The 21,139-nt window shown below is 45.6% G+C and overlaps 1 long non-coding RNA gene across 1 annotated transcript; it reads left to right on the forward strand.

The window, feature by feature from the left end:
• The first annotated feature begins 6,773 nt into the window (after window positions 1-6,773).
• Window positions 6,774-20,393, forward strand: LOC112397955 (uncharacterized). Its single transcript, XR_003002898.1, has 3 exons — window positions 6,774-6,857; window positions 7,487-7,578; window positions 20,349-20,393. It is a non-coding gene; the product is annotated as an uncharacterized LOC112397955 (long non-coding RNA).
• The last annotated feature ends 746 nt before the right edge of the window (window positions 20,394-21,139 follow it).

Genomic DNA, 21,139 nt, shown 5'->3' on the forward strand with positions numbered 1-21,139 from the left:
AGGCGTACTTCCTTCCATTGCATCTCATTATCCAATCTCCAAATTCTTGTTTCAGGGAGCCTGTTGATTTAGAACTCTTACTACCCAAGGGAACTTTTACAGCTGGAGGCACAATAGTTCCATATAACTGGAGCTAGACTGTCCCCTAGCCTTCTGGGGTTCCCTCTCTGACCACTAGACAAATAGGCAAAAAGAAGATTATGATGATAACTGAGGTTGGCCCTAATTAACAAGTAGAAATATGATCGGTTACTGCTTATTTTGATTATCTCTTGTCATGTAACAATTCCAAAACTTAGTGACTTAAAATAACAACCAACAATCATACATTTGCTCACAGTTCTGCAGACTGGATTGGACCCAGCTAGGATCTTCTGCTGTCTTGTCTACAGTCACTCATGTGTTATAGTCATATATCTGGAGATTCAACTAGGGCTCCCTGAAGGGTTGGCTTCTCTCTTGCCTCAAGTTGAGAATTGCTGGCTGGTGAAGATCTCTCTAAGTCAGATCCAGCCCATAAAGACTGGAAGAGGTAGCTACTTGTTCAAATGTACAGAACAAAGCAAACCTACAAGGAACATGAATAATCAAGAAAACACAGCACAAAGTAAGAAAACAAATCTCCAGTAACCAACATGGTAGAAATGGAAATCTGTGAACTGTCTTACAAAGAATTAAAAATAATCATCTTTAAAAAAGCTCAGTGAGTTACCAGAGAACGTGGGTAGACAACCAAATGAAACCAGGGAAATTATACATGAACAAAATTAGAATATCAACAAAAAGAAACAAACAAGCAAATGAACCAAGTAGAAACACTGGAGCTAGAGAATACAATAACTGAACTGAAAAATTAATTAGTGGGGTTCAGAAGCAGAATTAAGGAGAAGGAAGAATTCTCATACTTAGGGGCAAGTGATTCAAAATTTTCAGTAAACAAAGCTACAGTAATCAAAACAGCATGGTACTGGCACAGAAACAGACACAGAGATCAATGGAACAGAACAGAGAATCCAGAAATAAACCCACACACTATGGTCAATTAAACCATGACAAAGGAGGCAAGAATATAAAATGGAGCATCAATAAATGCTGCTGGGAAAACGGGACAGCTACATGTAAAAGAATGAAATTAGAGCATTCTCTAACACAATATACAAAAATCAACTCAAAGTGGATTAAAGTCCTAAATGTAAAACTGGAAACCATAAAACTCCTAGAAGAAAACATAAGAAGAACACTCTTTCGAGCCCTGGTCTGGGAAGAGCCCACGTGCCGCGGAGCAACTAGGCTCGTGAGCCACAACTACTGAGCCTGCGCATCTGGAGCCTGTGCTCCGCAACAAGAGAGGCCACAACAGTGAGAGGCCCGCGTACCACAAAAATAAATAAATAAAAATTAAAAAACTAGTCCCAATACCACTATTACACTTAAAATAATTTCTTAATATCTCCAAATACCCCGTGTTCAAATTTCTCCATCAGAAACGACAATCTATTTTAAAAGTGCTATTTTAAATCTATTTATTAAATTACTCATATAAAATGAGCATAAACTTGTGATCATGTTGAACGCAGTTTTTTTTTTGTTTTTTGCTTTTCATTGGATGCACGTAGCTCTTGGCTGCACAAGGCTGCCGAGGGGTGCTGGAAGTTTTGAGGCAGGGTCTCTAGGGACCTCTATGCTATTTAATACTTTGCCTCCTGGTAAGGGGATGAGGTGCAGAGCGTGAAGGCCCCCTCCCCCCCATGCTCCCTCCATCTGCAGGAACCCAGGGCTGGGGTGAAAGTAGTGAGGCGTGCCACTTCTTGCTCCCACCTCCGCCACTCTGGCGTCCCTGGACCGCCCCCTTCGGTCTCGGGACTACATTTCCCAGAGGTCCTCGAGCGCCACCCGGGCTCGAGCTCCTTAGCAGACACGGAGCGACTAGCGTGGCGAGGCGCGGTGCCTTCTGGGACAGGTAGTTCGGTGGGCGGCTCTCGGAGCGCTTTGGTCCAGGTTTGAATTCCGCCCACCCGCATTCGGCTCGGAGGGAAGGCAGACAGTACGCCGAGCGGTGAGTTTGTGTGTGTGTGTGTTGCGGGGAGGGCTCTGTATCGGCCAGTGGAGGAAGCGGGGATGGCTCGGCTGCGCGCTAATGGGGGTGACAGCGGGCGGGTCCTCGGCCACCCCTTCCTGACCTGTTGTGTCTCCGAGGGTGGAGGGTCTGGGCGTGGGTGTGAGTGAGTGACTGGCGTGCCAGCAGGTGACTGTGTCAAGGTGGGGGTGTGGCTCTGCGGGGGTCCGGGGAGTGTGTGGCCTTGTCTGTCCGTCCCAGGGCGGGAGATTTTAATGGGATTCCACACAGCACGAATTCTGACTTTGTGAGGCGTCTGTGTGAGTCTGCGTCTGACTCTGCGGAGTCGTGCCCAAGGGTGTGCATTTTTGTCTGACAGGTGGAGTCAATGGGTACTCAGGTGTGTGTGTGTCTCTGTGTGGGTGTGTGACTGCAACAGAGTCCGATTGTGTGTCTGAATTTGGGGAGCTCATGTCTCCACTATGTGAGGGGCGTGCTAATCTGATGGCGGTGGCAGACGGTTATTAAGGGGCCTCCAGGACCCTGGAGGGGTCAGTTGGGAGTTAAGGGAGCCAGTTACGAACTTGGCCGGCTGCGGGCATGGTTGAATGATTTGGAGGGAATACCTGAAGCAGTTTAGGGGGCATTGGAGCTGCGGAAAGAGGGTTCTCGGAGGACGCATATGAAGTTTTGGGAATGAGAAGGGCTTTTGGAAAACGGCTTTTGAGCCAACAGTGGTTATGCACGTAAGTGTCCGGCTGTCCGGGGGGCTGGGAGCATGAATGGTCCACACATGTGAAAGGAGGCAGCTTCTGGGCAACGGGACCTGGGTCTGTCCTGGGTGTCAGCCAGAGGGAATCATGTGTCTGGAGGGTGATTTTGAGTTTTGAGATGTGGCTGCAGGTGTGTTTGTGTCTTTATGCCCCAGTGTCCAGCGTGTTTATCTGAAAGCTGTGTGTGTGTGTATGTCTGTGTGGGTGTGTCTGCATGGGTTACGTGTGGTTTGAAGTTGTGTGAATCTGAATCTGCACATTTGTAAGTGGGGAGCAAGTGGGTTTTATTGTTTTTAAAAGGCTTGCAAGGCTGAGGGGGTGACTCCGATTTTCAAGGTGTGTGTGTGTCTGTGTCTGTGTGTCTGCATGCCTGTATTTCTGTGGATGGATTTCTGCATATTTGTCTCTCTGATCTGCTAGGAGGGCTCAATGTTTTCAAGCCTACAAGGCTGAAGGAGTGATTCTGAGGTTTAAAGTGAGCCACTGTGAGTAGGAGCTGGGGGGGTCCAAAGGGGAGTGACAGGGAGCATCTGAGGTGAGAGGCTACTGGGGGGTTGGGTCCCCAGGTGAGACTGAGGGTGGACCCTGGGGCGTCAGGCAGAGGTGGTCTGAGTGTCCCATAGGGCGCCCTTTGAGCTTTAAGTGTGCAGATGTGTGTCCTGCGTGTGTGTGTGCCTGGTGTGCCCAGTATTTGAAGCTGTGTGTATATGCACATTTGTGTGTGCGTGCACGCGTGTGTGCGTGCACGTGCCTGAGTGTTACTGAACCTCAGGTTGTGTTACTGCCCATTTGTGTGTATTTGAGGATCTACAAGTGGGTCTTAATTTGTACAAGTAGAACACCGAGGCCAAAGGGGTGTCTCTGAGTTTCTGAAAGTATCCCACTGTGAGTAGGAGTGTGAGTCCTGGGCAGGAGGTCACCTCGTGGGAGGGAGTCATCGTGCGCCTGATGATCCTGCAGGACCCACCCTGTCCCCCAACCACCCCCAAGGGGTCCCCAGGCCCCAGTGCCTCTGATGCATGAGCCTCTGTGCCTTTCCTAGGAAGGCCTGGCCTGGGCAGTGGGGGAGGAGCGCTGGGGGAGGGGACGGATTCTGAGGCCCAGTAGGAACCCCTCAGTAACAAGGATAGTGATGCTGGCAGGCTGGGGGCCTTCGTGGAGGAAGAGGCCCCCTGACCCTCCCCCCTAAAAATACAATTGTAGCCAACACTCTGATGTCTGTGCTGGTGTCAGAGACTGTTTTAACCACCTGACTTGTGTTCGGGGGCGGGGGTTGGGGGTTTGTGCGTATCACTGAGCAACTCATTCCCATTCATTCACCCAAGTTTGTCCACGGCCTCCTTGGGCATCTCTGGAGCCAGCACTGCTCAGGCGCCAAGGACAAGCACTGAGCAAGCCCGCCCGCTCCTGCCCAGCGGCCCAGGCAGAACCTAGGTCGGGAGGTCAGTCCCAAGGCCACAGCTCTGAAGGGTCCCTGTCATCAGGGCGGGGACAGTTTGGGGCCAGGGCAGCGCGGGATCGCGCTGCGGAGTCTCCTCGGGGATGTGCGGGTGCGTTTGCGGCAATGGGGCGCAGGAGCTGCTGCCTAGGAGCCCCTGAGACCCGATGGTGCCCGCGGTGGGGCCCCTTGAGGAGCCCGCGTCTCCCCTGAGGGCGGTCGGGATGCTCAGGTCCTCGTGAGCCGCGGGGCGACTCCAGGTCCGAGGATTTCTCTGGCCCCTGGGAGGAGGGAAGAGTGGAGGGGACAGAGGAGGCTGGGGTGTCAGTAGTAGGGGTGGTGGGGACTCCGTCCAGGACAGGTGTCCTGGTCCTGAGGTTGTAGGGGGTAGGACAGGCAGACGGGGGACTCTCTACTTGGATGGAGGAGGCCGGGGTATGGGGGGAGGGGATACTTTGGGAGAGGTCTTTTCGGGATCAGGGGGCCAGGTACGGAATTGGCCTAAAAGAATAACCAGAGGGCCGTTCGGGGGACGTGGAGCCCCTCCTGCAGGCTTTGGGGGGGCGCCTGAGGAAGCTTATGGAGATTTACTTAAGAGAAGGACACTTGGCAAAGGGCTGTGCAGCCTCCAGTGATTCTGCGCGTGCTGCGGGCTAGGGCTGGGAGCGTGCCAGGGGCGCCCATCTTGGAGGGGCAGCCTCTGGGGGTTGGGCCATGGGTGAGACTGGGGATCGGCCCTTGGTGTCAGCCAGAGGGGAACCGTGTTGGAGAGGGTGACTTGTATTTTCAGGTTGTGCATCTGCCATTGTGTGTGTCCCGTGTGTGTGTGGGGGTGTGTGTGTGTGTGTGTATCTACTGGTGGGTCTCAATTTTTAAAAATAGGTCTGTGGGCTCCAAGGGTGTCTCAGAGGTTTTCAAAGAACATCATAGGGTGTTGGAGTTGCATGTGAGTCCCTGATGGGGGATCACCAAGTTCCTGGGGGGTCATCGTGTGTCTGATGGTCCTGCCGGGCCAGCCCTAACTCCCCAGCCACACTTGAACTGGCAGCCAGGCCCTTGTGCCTCAGCTGCTCTGAAGCATGAAGCTCTGTGACCTGGGGATCTTCTTCCATAAGGTTCTGTCTTCCCTGGAAGACCTGGCCCAGAACCAGGGCCTGGACGGGTGGGGGAGGGGCGCTGCGGGAGATCAGAGGTCAGAGGCCAGGTTGGAAGGTCCTGGCAGCAGGGACAGTGATGCAGGGAAGGTGGGGGTGGGAGAGGAGGAGGAGGAAGAGGCCTCCTAACCGCCCTCCCCACCAATAACAATAGAGTTGGATCCAACACATAAACTGCCTGACTGTGTGTCAGGCTGTGTTCTCAATACCTGACATGTGTTTAATCATATTCAACCCTCCTGTTTAATCATTCATTGTCCTTATTTTTATGGAGGGGACACCTGACAGCACAAGAGGTTAAATACCCGCTGAATCGGGGCTTGTTAGGTAAAATACAGGATGCATACTTAAATTTGCATTTCAGACAAACAAAGAATTACCTTTCAGGGTAACTGTGTCCCAGATATTTCTTGCCTATACTTAAACATAACTTGGCAAAATAAATAAAGGGTGATTTTTTTATGTAGACACGTCCCATGCAGTGTTTGGGAGCTACTTATACTAAAATATGATTTGTGTATCTGAAATTCAAATCTCAGTTTGCTGTGTATTTCTTGTAATCTTGTTGTTGTTAAATCTGGCGAGCTTGATCCTTGAGGTCTCTCGGCTCGTGACTGGAAGGCTGGAACCCCCCAGTGCACCCTCCAGACACACTGGCCCAAGTCCTGCCCAGGGTAAAGCTGGGGTGGAGGCAGGGTCCCAGGACCCCACAGCTGAGCCTGCTGCTAGGCACCCTTGCTGCAGTGCTGGCCCCTCCCCAGGGGCTGTGGTGAGGTGTCTGTGGACCGGCTCCCTCGTCTTCACAGCAGCCCTGAGAGGCAGTCACTTGAGCATCCTGTACCAGAAGAGGCCCCCGAGGACAGGGAAGAGGGGTTCTGGTCTGAACCGTTTGGTCAAGCTGCAGTGTAGCCTTAGGACACAGCTGAAATGCAGTGCTGGGAATGCTGGCCCTGAGAGCACATATTGAGTGCCTGCTGTATGCCAGACACCACAGGCCCTTTTGGTATAAAGTTAACTGAGCTGCACCTTCAGGCCCCAGCACTTTGTGTCATAATATTTCTATTCTTTTCTTAAAGGGACATGAGACCCAGGCATCCTTAGCCGTGGTCTTGTCCTTTGCAGGTGCCATGCCAAATGCTCTCCCCAAATTATGCAGTGGGCCTTGGAAGCCACTGTAGGAGGGAGGCATTGCCAACACTTCCCCTTGGATGTTGGGGACCTGGAGACTTGGGGAGGGGATGAAGCTGTCTGAGTCCACCTGACATCTGAGAGCGGTGCTGGGGTTCACACCCAGGCCATCTGGGTCCCCAGCCCAGGCACTGACTGCTCTGGTCTCCTGTCCATAGGGAGCACCTGTGGTGTCACGATGCTACCTCTCAGCACCATCGAGGGCCAGGAAACGGAGGCGGTGCAGACCAAGCCGCCGGAGAAAGGAGGTGAGACACACACGGAGTGGAAAACTGTGGGCAGGTGGCAGTGGGGAGGGTCTCCAGGGCACGGCTGATGGGGAAGTGTTGACCCTGAAGGCTGATCCCAACCCCAAATAGCTCCCACTGGCTCCTGCTGGGGAGGGAGGGCCCTGAGGGGCACCCAGGATGGAACCTCCCTGACATCACCTCTTGTCAGTGCGTCCTGTCTCTCCCCTGTTCAGAGCCTACAGCAGTGTCTCCGGGGAGCTGAATGAATTGGAACTTCTTTTTGTGGCCTGGACACCCCTGTTGTCTTACCCCAGCCCCTTCACTCACTGACATTCCCTGTCTGTTCCCTGTGAGACTTCAGGATGCAATTTAATGCATGTCTGCAGGCACTGCTGTGCAACGTCCCTAACCTTTCTGTGCCTCAGTTTCCTCATCTGTAAAATGAGATGATAATAGTAGTTATTTCAGGGAGTTATAATGAACAACCAGACAAGCTAATACTTGTAAAATGCTTAAAAGCATGCCTGGCACATCGCAAGTACTCCTCACATATTAGCTCTTGTCAAAGGTTCGTGATGAAGATTTTATTATTGTTTCTCAAGCCTCAGAGGGCAAGATGGCCTCATGCCTCTTTCCTCCTCCCTCAGCCCTGCCTTCTGAGGTTCCTGATGATCTGCTGAACAATCCCTCCAAAACGGAAGGAACGATGTCAGCCAAACTCCTGCCGATCTGTCCCTTGGTAAGTCTGCTTGTTTCCTCGCTTGACTAGAGTCCCCTGGGTTCTCAGAGGAAAGGCACATCCACCACCCCCTCTGCCCAGCAGAGACCCTTGGGTGGCTCGGTGCCCCTTGTACCCTTGAGGATGTAGCCCCAGCTCTGGGGGATGGTTTTCTTGGAGATGCTGCCCTCTTTCCTGCCTTCTTTTCTTTCCTAATTCCTGCCTCTGCTCCAATGTCACCTCCTCCATGAAGCCTCCCTTGCTCACTTTGGCCTCATTTCTCTCTAACCCCTTGCTTTGCTCAGTTTCTTCAGCGTTATTATTGCTACCTGAGAGCACACCTGTATCTGTGTGTTCATCATCTGTGTTCCCTACTCGAGTGGTTCTTGGGGAGCAGCAACCTCCTCTGTTGTTCAATGGCATATCCCCCTGCCTAGAACAGATGTAACCAGCGTTAGGCACTGTATACACATGGGCTGATTGAGTGAGGGAATGAGTTTTGTAAGGGTCCCTCCTGCGTAGGCAGCTGTGGCTTTGTCCACCTGGACACCATTCCTCCTTCTGCTACTAACACCCTTGATTTTTCTTGGGGGACCACCTGTCTCCATGCCCTTCGGATGGATCTGATCCCATCCTCAGACCAGCTCCAGGTATGCCCCTGACCAATCAGAGCCAGCAATGAAAAGGTTCCCTACGATTGGTTCCAGGCTGGGCAGGTGACTCATCCTTGGCCAATGAGGCGTCTGCTCTGTGTCTGGGATTCATAACGGGTAGGGGCGGAGTTTGGAGCGGCCCTGATGGGGAACCAGGGGTGCCACGGGGAGAGGTCAGGGGAGGCACAGGGTAAGGATGCTCGCAAGAACACGTTTCCTATTAGTGCCTGCAGCAGTCCCAGGGAGGACTCTCTAGAAATCTTATTAGAAAAGAATGCAAGAGTCACAGATTTTGCAAAGCAGTACAAAGGTCATCCAAATTCACCAACTGTTAATATTTTGTATTTTCATGTTCTCTCTAATATATATATTTATATATACATTCCTCAGTCTATCACCTTAGATATGGAATATACTCTTACCTAAGTGCGGGACTGTTGTAACATTCAGGCTTTTATCCTTATGCACACTTTCATCTAATCTATGTCCATATTCCTGTTTTGTGAATTAGCTACATACTACCTTTTTTTTTCGTTCTTTTCCCCACAGCACAAGGTCCATTCTGGTCCAGGTATTGTGCTTAGTAATGTATCTTTAGACCTCTTTAATCTGGAAAATCTCCTCAACCTTTCTTGCCTATGACAACTTTGAAGACCAGAGTCACCCCACCCCATATTGTTTTATTTGTTTGTTTGTTTGTTTATTTATTTTTAACCATTTCCCCGTGAATGAGATTCAGGGTAGCTATGATCTCTGGAATACCACCTAAGTGATGCCCTGTCCTTTTCTAGACACCACTTCTAGGTGCACACGAGGTCTGTCTGCCATCATTGCCGATGTACTCGGAAGAAATACTTGTCCGATTTCTCTACTGAATACTTTCTGATTTTGTTTTCTCCATGCAGCTAGCTAATAAGAGGTCAGTTGGGGCACATTTTTCATGAAGCAAAAATCTTAGAAGTGGAGAGCATTCTGTTTGGCCCATTTTGGGTACTTTGCCCACCAGTGAACCAGTCATCAGCTGAGGGGATGCAGGACCCTAACTGCCCCAGCCTGGGTCACATGACCGTGGGAGTGTGTGGGGTAGAAGGTCCTTACCTTTCCCCAAACTCAGAGAACAGAAGTATGGATGAGGAAGTGATTCTCAACCAGAGGCAATTTGCCCCCCCTGCAGACACCTTCAATGCCTGGAAACATCTTTAGCTGTCACAACCGAAGGGGTGATGCCGCTGGTGTACAGCAGGTGGAGGCCAGGGATGTCCACTGCAAAGGACGATCCCGCCCCAAAATGTCCGTAGTGTGGATGTTGAGAAACCCACCGTAAGGACAGTTTGGGGAAGAACTGTTTTGCAAAGATGAGGGCACTGAGTAGAAGAAAAACCCTCTCACTAAGCAGCAAGCATTGTTAAAGATGCTTTTCTTGGATTATCCTGTTCAGTCCTCACAACTCCCCTTTGAGGAAGCACTTATTTATACGTCATTATACAGAAGTGTAAACTGAGGCAGGGGAAGGTCAGGTCGCTTGCCCCAGGATCCCCAGCTGTTTGCAGCCAAGTTGGAATTCAGCCCCAGGTGCGCTGCCGCTGAGTGCACGTGCTCAGCCCTCACACTTGGGAGAGTGGATGCTACCCAGGGCACTAACGTTCTCCTCTTTCTTCTGTGTTCTCGTTCCTTTAAGCCAACTGTTTGCTTCGCCTATTACTTGGAAACGGATGACTCTGACTCTGATTCCCAGTTTCCTCCTGAACCTTCGAAACCTGGCTCGAACCGCACCTCCCCTTCCAAGCCTGGTGCAGAGTACGAGGAGATCCAGGCATGGGAGTGTCCCCTGTGCTGTCTCAGCATTCTCTGCCTTTCCTAATACCCGAGGTCCCTCTGCTTCCCGCTCTAGACCCCGCGCTCCCAAAACATGCATGCTGGGCTACTGTGGTGTAAAATTCCAAAATATAGCTGCTTAAATATGCCGAAATTGATTTGTCCTCCGTGTTGGTGTTCTGTGTGTAACCTCTCGGGGCGAAGGTGTAGACATTCTTTGGAGTTGGGGAGCCAGGGTCCTTTGACCTTGGTGCTCTGTGCCACGTGGCTGGAGAGGGCTCACCCCCACATCCCATCCACATTCTGGCTCAGGAGAAGGGGAGAAGGATGAGGGAAGGGGAAGACACACCTTAGTCCTTCAAAGGGCGACTCCTACAAGATGCCCAGATCACTTTTCCTCAAACCTCATTGGCCAGAGCATAGTCACATGACCACATCTAGCTGCAAGAGATGCTGGGAAGTGCAGTCCTTAGCTGGGCAATCCTGTGCTCACCTAATTGCTTCTATTATTATAGCAAAGGAAAATGGCTATTGTGTCGCTACTGACTGGGTCTGTTAAGTTAATTTATCCTCAGCACCAGGCTGTAATGAATACATGAGTGAGTAAGTGTATTCTTCAGTTCTGTATCTCTCTCCCATTAACTAGGATCTCCTCCATTTTTACACAAATATTTAGAATAAGGAATATTTCGGGACTTCCCTGATTAAGACTCCAAACTCCCAATATAGGTGCAACGGGTTTGATCCCTGGTCAGGGAACTAAGATCCCCCATGCGGCATGGCATGGCCAAAAAAAAAAAGGAATGTTTCTTGAGCACTGACCATGTGGTAGGCACTGAGCTAATGTCTTTACACATTTTGATCCATTTAATTCTCACAACCATATGGCTGTTATTATCCGTTATTATCTGTTATTATCCAGCTTTCCAAGATAAGAGAACAGAGGCACAGAGAGTTCATGTCACTTGCTTCAGGTCACACAGATCATAAGTAGCCAACCCAAGATTCAAACCCAGGCAGGTTGGCTCCAGAGTCTCTGCCCTTAACCAATAACCTCACACATGTGGACACTGGGACTTTCCCAGATGGTCACACAACTGTGAGTGGAAGGGCATCTTCCAACATTCATACCTTCCAAGATTCATAGCATCCATTCACTTACCTCTTCACATATTGCATAAATACTTGGAATATGCATGTAGCACTTAAGTTTAGACACAATAATGCCACTTAACTACAACAACAACAAAATCCACAGAAATTGTCGACTGAAGTGAAAATGTACAATGTGAGAGCTGTGAGTTTCCATTTTGTTTGGGGTTTACTGAGGACTATAGCCCAGGAGACAGCCGCTCTGCTCCACAAGGTAGGTAGGAGGTCAGGTTCTATGTGATTTTGGAGAACGTGTATAGGCAATGAAGCACACCGCTTGGTAGAAGGGTCCTGTTAGTCACAAGGAACACATATGTCACTTATGATTTTAGCACTTTTCTAAGTATGAGAAGATACAAGAATAGTGGTTTTTAAAATTTTCTCCTGAAAATATCTAACTATCTGAAAGCCTTTCTGCCGGTTTTCCCAGAGCATAGAGTACCTCAGCCTGATCTTCACTCTTAATTACTTTCCAGATGTATTGTTGGTATCAACTGCAGTGGTTAATGACTTCATTTTTGTAGAAGTGGGTGGTGGGGAACCTTCTTTTGTTGGCAGTGCCTTCCTCTTGGTCATAAATTCAACCAAGGTTTGGGAGGCATTTTATAGCCAATTTCTCCCTCAGCGCGAGTAAGGTTTGTTGCTAGCTCAGGCGAGTATTTAACCGGTAGCCCATTCAATGTGTTATTGCTGGACCATGCCCTGTTAATGGTAGCCATACATGTCTCTGGACCACCTATCTCACTAGTCCCTTATGGTCCAGGAAATGGTTCCCTCTTGTTGCTTCTTCCCATTTCTAGGATTACACTATTACGATCATTGATCTCACGTGGAACTATATATTTGATCAGTTGTTTCAAGGCACCTAGGCATCATTATATTATTGGAGGCTCAGTCACACAATTCTATTTTATTCTTTTTAATATTTATTTATTTATTTTGGCTGCATCAGGTTTTAGCTGTGGCACATGGGATCTTTGTTGCAGCATGCAGGCTTCTTAGTTGCGGCATGCATGCGGGATCTAGTTCCCCGACGAGGGATCAAACCCGGGCCCCCTGCATTGGGAACGTGGAGTCTTACCCACTGGACCACCAGGGAAGTCCCAGTCACACAATTCTTAATGCAAGAAATAACAATATTGTAAATAGGCAGAATACAAGCAATATAGCTAGTAGTGGCATAAGTAAATGTTTAAGACAAGAAATTCCATTAGGTGCAGCCCAGTATATCCCAGGTCGTTTGTCCCTGTCTATTACATACCAATCACTAACTTTAAGAGAAATGATATATTAGCATTGTTCATAAAGCACCCAGCCCAATTCCCTGTAGTCATTAGTCTGATTTAATTTTCCTCCACATAAGGGAAACCCTTAAATTTCAATGACCATACCCTGATATTTGCAATATAAATTCATCCTGTAACTGAGGGACAGTCCCTCCTAAAAACCAGAAAGTTATATTCTTTGACTGAAATTTCCCTCATTGCTCTGATTGAGCTTGAGTAACTTTTAAAGATGATTCATTTAAAAAATTTATTTGATTAAAGTATAGTTGATTTACAATGTTGTGTTAATTTCTGCTGTACAGCAAAGTGATTCAGTTACATGTATATATACATACCTTTTCATATTCTTTTCCGTTATGATTTAATCAGAGGAGATATTTATTTATTTATTTATTTATTGCTGCGTTGGGTCCTCGTTGCTGCACGCGGGCTTTCTTTACTTGTGGCGAGAGGGGGCTACTCTTCACTGCGGTGTGCGACCTTCTCATTGCAGCGGCTTCTCTTGTTGCGGAGCACGGGCTGTAGGCGTGCAGGCTTCAGTAGTTGAGGCATGTGGGCTTAGTTGCTCCATGGCATGTGGGATCTTCCCCGACCAGGGCTCGAACCCATGTCCCCTGCACTGGCAGGAGGATTCTTAACCACTGCACCACCAGGGAAGCCCTATCAGAGGATATTGAATATAGTTCCCTGTGCTATACAGTAGGACCTTGTTGTTTATTCATCGTATATATAACTTGCATCTGCTAATCCAAAACTCCCAATCCATCCCTCCCGCACCCCGCTACCTTTGGCAACCACAAGTCTGTTCTCTATGTCTGTGAGTCTGTTTCATAGATAAGTTCATTTGTGTCATATTTTAGACTCCACATATAAGTGATATCATATGGTATTTGTCTTTCTCTGTCTGACTTACTTCACTTACTTTGATCATCTCTAGGTCCATCCATGTAGCTGCAAATGGCATCATTTCATTCGTTTTCATGGCTGAGTAATAGTCCATTGCATATAAGTACCACATCTTCTTTATCCACTCCTCTGTCGATGGACATTTAGATTGTTTCCATGTCTTGGCTATCGTAAACAGTGCTGCAGTGAACATTGGGGTGCATGTATCTTTTTGAATTATAGTTTTGTCCAGCTATATGCCCAGGAATGGGATTGCAGGATCATATGGCAACTCTGTTTTTAGTTTTTTGAGGAACCTCCGTACTGTTCTCCATAGTGGCTGCACCAATTTACATTCCCACCAACAGTGTAGGAGGGTTCCCTTTTCTCCACACCCTCTCCAGCATTTGTTATTTGTAGACTTTTTAATGATGGTCATTCTGACCAGTGAGAGGTGGTACCTCATTGTAGTTTTTATTTGCATTTCTTTACTAATTAGCGATGTTTAGCATCTTTTCATGTGCCTGTTGGCCATCTGTATGAAATATGATTCATTTTTATGGCTATGGTCAGAGCAAGTAGTTTGATTGGCTAAGTGAGGGGGTCCCATCTTGTAATACGAGTAGTGGCCCAAATAAAGCAAAGACACTACAAAAAAGAAAATTACAGACCAATGAATAAAGGTGTAAAAATCCTCAACAAAATATTAGCAAATTGAATATGATAATATATAAAAAGTATCATACAGCAGGATCAAGTGGGTTTTATTCCAGGGATTCAAGTATAGTTCAATATCTGCAAATCAATCATTGTGATACACCACATTAACAAAAGGAAGTCTAAAAGTCACATGATCATCTAATAGACACCAAAAAAGCATTTGCCAAAGTTCAACCTCCATTCATGATGAAAACTCTGATGAAAGTGGGCATAGAGGGAACATACCTCAACTGAAAAAAGGACATTTATGACAAACCCACAGGGAACATCGTACTAGATGGTGAAAGCTGAAAGCATTTCCTGTAAAATCAGGAAGAAGACAAGGATGCCCACCCTCACCACTGCTATTTTACATAGTATTGGAAGTCCTAACCACAGCAGTCAGACAAGAGAAGGAAATAAAAGGCATCCAAATTAGAAGGGAAGAAGTAAAGCTGTCACCATTTGCAGATGATGTGATACTATATACAGAAAACACTAAAGTCTCCACCAAAGCTATTAGAATTGCAACAAGGTCCTACTCTATAGCACAGGGAGCTATATTCAATATGTACAGCAAAAATTAACACAACATTGTAAATCAACTATACTTCAATAAAAAATAAATTTAAAAAGCTATTAGAACTAATAAATGAATTCAGTGAAGTTGAAGTTTACAAGATTAATATACAAAAATCTGTTGATTTTTATACAATAGTAATGAACTATCACAAAGAGAAACAAGAAAGTAATCCTGTTTAAAATGGCATTAAAAGGAATAAAATACCTTGGAATAAAATTAACCAAGGAGCTTAAAAACCTATACTCTGAAAACTATAAAACATCAATAAAGGAATTGAAGATGATAAAAAGAAATGGAAAGATACGCCATGTTCCTTATTGGAAGTATTAATATTGTTAAATGTCCATACTAAACAAAGCAAACTAGAGATTTAATGCAATCCCTATCAAAATACCAAGGACGTTTTTTCACAGAACTAAAACAAATACTAAAATTCATATGGAACCACAAAAGATCTGAATTGCCAAAGTAATCTTAAGGGAAAAGAATAGAGCTGGAGTAATAATGCTCACTGACATTGGACTATACTACAAAGCTACAGTAATCAAAACAGCATAATACTGGCACAAAAACATACACATAGATCAATGGAACAGAATAAAGAGCCCACAAATAAACCCGCACACGTATGGTCAATTAATCTATGACCATAAAAGGGCAAGAATATGCAATGGGGAACAGAAAGTCTCTTCAATAAGTGGTGGTGGGAAATTTACACACTACATGTGAAAGAGTAAAATTAGAACATTTTCCCACACCATATACAAAAATAAACTCAAAATGGATTAAGGACCCAAGTGTAAGACCCAAAACCATAAACTTCTGAAAGAGGACAAGGCAGAACACTCTTTGACATAAATCAGAGCAATATTTTTTTTTGGATCAGTCTCCCAAAGCAGAAGAAATAAAAGCAAAAATAAACAAATGGGGCCATATTAAACTTAAAAGCTTTTGCACAGCAAAGGAAACCATCAACAAAATAAGGACACAACCTACTGAATGGGAGAAAATATTTGTGAATGATGTGATGGACAAGGACTTAATTTCTAAAATATACAAAGAGCTCATACAACTCAATATCAAAAACAAACAAACAACCCAATGAAAAAAAGGGCAAAAGACCTAAATAGACATTTCCCCAAAGAAGACATACAGATGGCCAACAGGAACACAGAAAGATGCTCAGTATCACTAATTATTAGAGAAATGTAAATCAAAACTACAATGAAGTATCACCTCACACCGGTCAGAATGACCATCATCAAAAACTCTATAAATAATAAATGCTTATTATTATAAATAATAATAAGTGTGGAGAAAAGGAAACCCTCCTGTGCTCTTAGTTGGAATGTAAACTGGTGCAGCCACTGTGGAAAACAGTATGGAGGTTCCTTAAAAAACTGAAAATAGAGCTACCATATGATCCTGCAATCCCACTCATGGGTATATATATATATATATATATATATATATATATATATAAAAGAAAACACTAACTTGAAAAGATACATGTACCCCAGTGTTCATTGCAGCATTATTTAAAATTGCCAAGATATGGAAGTGACCTAAGTGTCCAACCCCACATGAATGGATAAAGATGTTATACACATATAACATCTCACACACGCACACACACACACACACACACAAAATAGAATACTACTCAGTCATAAAAAAGAATGAAATTCTGCTATTTGCAACAACGTGGATAGACCTGGAAGATATTAGCCTTAGTGAAATAAGTCAGACAGAGAAAGGCAAATACTCCATACTATAACTTACATGTGGCATCTAAACAATAAAACAAACAAATGAACATAACAAAACAGGAACAGACTCACAGATGTAGAAAATAAACTAGTGTTTACCACTGGGGAGGGGAGGAGGGGCAAGATAAGGGTAGGGGATTAAGAGATACAAATTACTATGTATAAAATAAATAAGCCACAAGGATGTATTATACAGCACAGGGAAATATAGCCAGTACTTTGTAATAACTTTAAATGGAGAATAATCTATAAAAATATCGAATCACTATGTTATTCATCCAAAGCTAATATATTATATATCAACTATACTTCAATAAGAAAAAAAAATAATGGCCCCAACAGAAGTATAACTTCTTTCTTCTAGAATAAATTTCTTAAGGGCTATCCAATTAGAGTCTTGCTCAGGAGAAATCCGCCAAGATAACCCAGTAGTAGATGTAGTGGATGTAGGTAACTGACCATAAACCCAACAACTGGAATAATCTTTAAACTCTGCATAGATTGTGCTAATGATAGCAAAACATTTCATTCACATGCAAAAGTCCTCACAATCAAAAAACAGTATAAATAATCATACGGGTCAGATCTGGCATCTTGGGATAGCCGTCTACTTCTGATACCACCTTCTTTTTGTCCTGGTCTGAATATAATTTCTCCTGTGTTTGAGCATCGTTGTGAGATGAGGTTGAGGTCAGCAGTCCTCTCCATAGACCAGTCATATTCCACCTGCGATATCTACACATTTGGGTGGTTTCCTCTCTTCTCAAGGTCTCCAACGTGTCTTGAGATTCCTCCACCTACTAGGAGGTATCCTTCCTTATTTACCTGGTAGTGTTGCTGGGAACTCTGAAGCAAGGTGCCAGGTTATTTTTCCAAGGGGCTTTATGGCTCCATAAAGTTCACCTTGGTTCTTTAAAGCTGTCTAGTCATATCTGATTCTGTGCATATTCTTAAATATGACATGCCAGTCAAAGCAATGGTAATAAAGCAAGTGTTTCCATTTATGTCCTGTTACAAGGAGAATAGATTCTTATTGAACTTATGCAAATAACTATGTTGTCATAAAAATAAGAATACTAAGAGTTTCCAAATGCTGGAAGGATCAGGTAGAGAGAAAATACAAATGTTTCAATTCTGCTTACAAAGGTGTAATTTACCAAACTGCTGTCATAATTAGTTGAAAGTGAAATGCTTCCTTATGTCTAGAAAACAAAGATTAAAAGCCAGTGATATTTCAGACAAAAAGCCATAAAAATTAAAAACATGTTCATCCCTTCACTGAGTCCTATGGAACTAATCCTTCTTGATCTTAATCTTGTGTTAACAATTTATGAAGTCATCAGGTTTTCCATCTGAATGCTTTAATTTCTTACCCAGTTCAGTGGTATGATTCGAAAGTTATCAGAAATCTGTATCTGTCAAAAAGACATTTCAATGTAAACAAATTAAACATAAAGTTCAAAACAGTTTCTCAGCCCCGCCAGGCACATGTCAGTGGCCAAATGTGGCCAGAGGCTACCGTACCGGACACTGCAGATGCAGAACATTTCCATGGGCACAGAAGGGTCTGTCTCAGGACTGCTTTAGATGTCTTACATTATCAGAATTATTACACACCGTCGCCCCCAGAAAGTGAGGATGTGGGCTTGGTGCTGTGAGACACTGAAGAAGCACAGCCAGATGGAGCATCTTATCAATGGCTCTTGGAGCCTCCTGGCTGCATGCACAGTCCTCTGGGCAGTTTGAGTCTCAGGGTGGCCAGTGCCCTGCCCGCAGGACACCCACCTCTGCCTGGGGCAGATTAACCAGTCGGTTGCTGGTAATGTTGGATAAATGCTAACATTTCCTGGGCACTTTCCTCCTGTCAGGTATGGTGCTGAGCACTTTACCTAGATGATCTCATTTACCCTTTACCAGAGTCCTAGGAAACAGGAACTAATATGATCCCCAATTTGTAGGAGAGAAGAACAAGGCTCATGAGAGCTTTTTTAAAAAGATCATTATTTCAGGTTTTGAACATAAATCAAGGCTCTATGGCTATTTTTTTATATTACACTTTTTCAACTTCACGGGGTTCAAATTTTCACAAACTATATCTTTAAAAAATAAAGTATAACTGTTTTCATTTCTGCCCAAACTGCCCCTTTTCCAGGAGCAGCTTGGCTTTATCTACTGTAGGAGCTGGCACAGAAAATTCTCTTGGTCAAGGGTGGGCGGACTCTGGCCATCCAGCCCACAGCCTGTTGTATAAAGAAGGGCTTGCTGGCACAGCCATGCCCATTCCTTATTTACAGTCTGGGCTGTTTTCATGCAAAGTCTTTTAGCTGCGACAGAGACTTATTGGTTCAGAAAGGCTAAAATATTTGCTATGAGACCTTTGACAGAAAAAGGTAACTGACTGCTGCTTCTGAATACCTTCAGGATACATAAATAAGATTGAGCCAAAGGGTGTGCTAGGGACTGGATGTGGAAGACCAAGGAGTGGTGGGCGTCCTTTTTTTTTCCTTTTGGCCACACTGTGCAGCATGCAGGGTCGAATCCATGCCCCCTGCATTGGGAGCACAGAGGCTTAACCACTGGACCACCAGGGAAATCCCTGTGGGGGGCGTCTTGAATGACTTCATGAATTCTGGCTTGAGCCACTGGAGGTGCTGGGTTCCAAGCTGAGGATGACTTGGGAGGGACAGAAGTAGGATGATAAGGGTTCATTTAATTTTGGACGTGTTAAGTTGAATTATAGCCAAATAAGCCTTAGCAAGCGCAGGGAGTGTGCATTAAATCTACAAATATTTAATTGACCTTCGTGTCTGTCTGGTTTTTCAAATTACCTTAATATTCACCCATTCCCTCTTGTCCAGGAATCTGGCACTGCCCAGTGAGTTCCAATCTGCAGGTCAAGCTTGAAACTTGATAGTCAATTAAGTTATTCATTCATTTATTCCAAAATCTTTTACTGACACCGTAAATAAAGTCAAAATTTGAATAAGAAATGGATCAAAAGTACATTCAGTACACATTACAGAGGAAAGATCAATATCCTTAATATGTAAAGAACACTTACAAATAGATAAGAAAAAGACCAATGACCCAATCAAAAATTGGTGAGATATATGAAAAGGTAATTCATAGTAAAGAAATGAAACTGCTTCGAACCATGTTTTCACCCAGCAGTTGGTAAAGATTAAAAAATATGTTCAAAAAAATAATAAAAAATGTGTTCATATACTGACTTGGCCTCTCCAAATGCATTGTTAGTTGGGTTCTCATCTGGCACTCTTTGCATAGAGCACTTTGGCAATAGCTGTCCCCAAATTTGAAATGCACATACGTGCTGATGCAATTCTTTCAGTTCTAAAACCTATCCTGAGAAGCTTCCAATTGTGTGCAATGACACATTTTCAAGGAAGGTCATTCCAGTAGTGTTACTAGTAAGAAAAAACCAGAAGGCACCCAACTATCCAGTCTTAGGAGACTTGACTAAACAAATCATGGTAAAGTCATTCAGGGGAATAGTCTACCACCATCAAAAAGAATGAGGCAGTTCTGTATGGACTGATATGGCAAGATTTCCAAAATATATTCCTTAGCTAAAAAAAGAAAACAAAAGCAAGAGTGTGTATAGTAGGATATCATTTATGTAAAAAAAGAAACAGGTGGCTAGTGGCAGATGAAATATATTTTTTATATACACACATGCATATACATGTATAATTAAACCTATAAATTAACATATAATTAAGCATACAAATAAATGAATAAATATTTATCTCTGAAAGCACAGATAAGAAATCCGTTAATGCCAGTGGGGATTAGTCTAAGGAGGGAACACGGTGGGGAGAGCTGGAGGGGAAGGAGACATACTCTTTTCCATATGTTTTATCCTGTTGGAAGTTTTCACCACCCTTGCAGAAACCGAAGTTCCTCTACATCCACTTCCTCTTTCTTCCAGGACATCAGAACCCTGAATCTCAGCTGGGATATTGCTACCTGAAAGAAGGACAGCATTTCTCACCTATTGTGCTGGTCGTCCACTTGATTAAGGTCTGGCCAGTGAGGCATAGGGTAAGGACCATCCTTACCAGACAGCCCAGGTGGGGTGTGTTTCTGCACCTGTGTGCCCATCCACAAGTGGGTCTCAACTGTTACCAGCAGGTCCGGGAGGCTGAGGCGTTATCTCAGGGGTTTTGAAGGTATGCCATCGTGAGTAGCAGGGAGTGTGTGGGCGTCTGGGAGAGGGGTCACCGCTTGCCTGGGGGTCACTGTGCTTCTGATGGTACTGCAGGACCAGCCCCCAGCCCCCAGTAACCGCTTCCCCCGACCCAAGCATCCAGGCCCTTGTGTCTCTGCTGCTCAGAAGCATAACGTGAGGCTCTTCCCTGTCAACCCGCACCTCCCTTCTCCTGGAAGACCTGGTCCAGGACAGAAGGCTAGACTCGTGGGGGAGGGGCGCTGGGGGGAGGACGGCTATCTGGGGCCCAATTGGAAAGCCCAGCAACAGAGACAGTGATGGAGGGAAGCTGGGGTCGGAGAGGAGGTGCAGGACCAGGATTTCCAGTCCTCAAACCCTGACAACATTATACTTTGTTTCAGGCACTGTTTCAGTCACTGGACCTGAGTATCTATGTGGACAGGAAAGGGACGGTGGTCGTGAGCGGCTCCTTTCGCGCTTTTGTCTTGCGCGTCCCCGGGCACGTTTTCTGGACCCCCTGCAGGATGCCAGGGACCAGCACTGGGCTAGGC

This window comes from Neophocaena asiaeorientalis, unplaced genomic scaffold (assembly GCF_003031525.2).
Source record: "Neophocaena asiaeorientalis asiaeorientalis breed wild unplaced genomic scaffold, Neophocaena_asiaeorientalis_V1.1 scaffold582, whole genome shotgun sequence".
In the NCBI taxonomy this organism is placed as follows: domain Eukaryota; kingdom Metazoa; phylum Chordata; class Mammalia; order Artiodactyla; family Phocoenidae; genus Neophocaena; species Neophocaena asiaeorientalis.